General features: G+C 43.8%; 1 non-coding gene across 1 annotated transcript; it reads right to left on the bottom strand.

The window, feature by feature from the left end:
• Positions 1-296: 296 nt before the first annotated feature.
• LOC149093023 (small subunit ribosomal RNA) lies at positions 297-2,466 on the bottom strand. Its single transcript, XR_016200381.1, has one exon. It is a non-coding gene; the product is annotated as a small subunit ribosomal RNA (ribosomal RNA).
• Positions 2,467-2,500: the final 34 nt, after the last annotated feature.

The following is a 2,500-nucleotide window of genomic DNA, read 5'->3' as shown; positions in this document are numbered from 1 at the left end:
AGACAGGCTTTTCATTATAAACTACAATTGTTTTGCAAAAGAAATTATGGCTATCGTTAGATAACCCTCACTCTTTGTTGCATTGGATAATGAAAGATGGATGTATGAATGAACGAATGTAATGCAAATTAGAATCATGTTGCAATGGCTAAATGTTTGCAATAAACATTCACAATTGCGACTCTAATGCAAATACAATTCAATTGCATTCACCATATTAGCATCTACAATATCACTATGCAGAGTGTTTGATTGTTTGAAGGTTGTATTTCTCTTATAATAAGAGGGTAATACGTTAATGATCCTTCCGCAGGTTCACCTACGGAAACCTTGTTACGACTTTTACTTCCTCTAAATGATCAAGTTTGAACATCTTTCCAGCACAATCCGACCACTAGTTTCCCAATGGTCTGGATTGACCAGTCCGAAGTCCTCACTAAATCATTCAATCGGTAGTAGCGACGGGCGGTGTGTACAAAGGGCAGGGACGTAATCAACGCAAGCTAATGACTCACGCTTACTGGGAATTCCTCGTTCATGGGCAATAATTACAATGCCCAATCCCCATCACGAAATGGGTTCAAGCGGTTACCCACTCCTTTCGGAGCAGGAAACAGTATGCACGATGACCACTTCAGTGTAGCACGCGTGCGGCCCCGGACATCTAAGGGCATCACAGACCTGTTATTGCTCTGTTTCGTGCGGCTGCGAGCGCCGCTTGTCCCTCTAAGAAGTCCTTACAGTGCTACAGCATCCTTACCCTAGCCAATTCTGTAGGCTAATAGCAGCAGAGCCCTCAACAGCCGAAACCATCAAGAGATACTACCACCCACAGGTTGACTAAGGGGGAGTACTGCAGTGTAAACTGCAAGTCTATTTAGTAGGCTAGAGTCTCGTTCGTTATCGGAATTAACCAGACAAATCACTCCACCAACTAAGAACGGCCATGCACCACCACCCACTGAATCAAGAAAGAGCTCTCAATCTGTCAATCCTCTCAGTGTCCGGGCCGGGTGAGTTTTCCCGTGTTGAGTCAAATTAAGCCGCAAGCTCCACTCCTGGTGGTGCCCTTCCGTCAATTCCTTTAAGTTTCAGCTTTGCAACCATACTTCCCCCGGAACCCAAAAACTTTGGTTTCCCGGAAGCTTCCATTCGAGTCATGAAATTAGTTACTCAGAATGATCGCTGGTTGGCATCGTTTATGGTTAGAACTAGGGCGGTATCTGATCGCCTTCGAACCTCTAACTTTCGTTCTTGATTAATGAAAACATTCTTGGCAAATGCTTTCGCTGTAGTTTGTCTTGCGACGGTCCAAGAATTTCACCTCTAGCGCCGCAATACAAATGCCCCCGTCTGTCCCTCTTAATCATTACCTTGGATTCTTAAGACCAACAAAATAGAACCAAGGTCCTATTCCATTATTCCATGCAAGATCATTCAAGTTAAGGTAGTGGTACGCATCATATAGATGGTTGACCATACCGTTTTTAGGCACCTCTTTCGAGGTTTTGGACGCCTGCTTTGAGCACTCTGATTTTTTCAAGGTAAAAGTCTCGATCGCTTGAATCAACACTCGGTAAAGAGCATTGATAGCAAATATCGAGCAATTTTCTGTCTAAACACTATGAATGTAACCACCAGGAAAGAGGAATGAAGGTTCAAGCAAGCATCCGTAGACACAAGCAAGAAACCTAACATCACCATCTAACCCTTTAATCAGTGGACCCCATAGGTTCGACTGAAATCCAACTACGAGCTTTTTAACCGCAGCAACTTTAATATACGCTATTGGAGCTGGAATTACCGCGGCTGCTGGCACCAGACTTGCCCTCCAATAGATCCTCGTTAAAGGATTTAAATTGTACTCATTCCAATTACGGGGCCTCAATAGAGTCCCGTATTGTTATTTTTCGTCACTACATCCCCGTACTGGGATTGTGTAATTTGCGCGCCTGCTGCCTTCCTTAGATGTGGTAGCCGTTTCTCAGGCTCCCTCTCCGGAATCGAACCCTAATTCCCCGTTACCCGTTACAACCATGGTAGGCGCATAACCTACCATCGACAGTTGATAAGGCAGTTGCTTGAGGGATACATCGTCGGCTCAGAGGCCATACGATTTGCTCAGTTATTCAGAGTCATCACAAGAAATGCAACCGAAGTTGCTAAGATCCCCACTGCTAGTCCTTAGACAGCGACCGAAATCACTGAACAGGGTTCTAGGTGAATAAGAATCATTGGTCTTGTACTAATAAATGCGATCCTTCCGTCAGCAAGCTGAGGTTGGAACACTTGTTCATGTATTAGCTCTAGAATTACCACAGTTATCCATGTAAAAAAGAATATCCGAGGAACCGTAACTGATTTAATGAGCCATTCGCGGTTTCACTTTATAAACAGTATGTACTTAGACATGCATGGCTTAATCTTTGAGACAAGCATATGACTACTGGCAGGATCAACCAGGTAACTTGATGTTTTAGCAAAGTAAAATGCTAAACAA

Source organism: Tetranychus urticae, unplaced genomic scaffold (assembly GCF_039701765.1).
Source record: "Tetranychus urticae isolate SD_2017Ah unplaced genomic scaffold, NJAU_TeUrti_SD_1.0 Scaffold_4, whole genome shotgun sequence".
In the NCBI taxonomy this organism is placed as follows: Eukaryota; Metazoa; Arthropoda; class Arachnida; order Trombidiformes; family Tetranychidae; genus Tetranychus; species Tetranychus urticae.
This window is presented reverse-complemented; position numbering and strand designations above follow the sequence as displayed.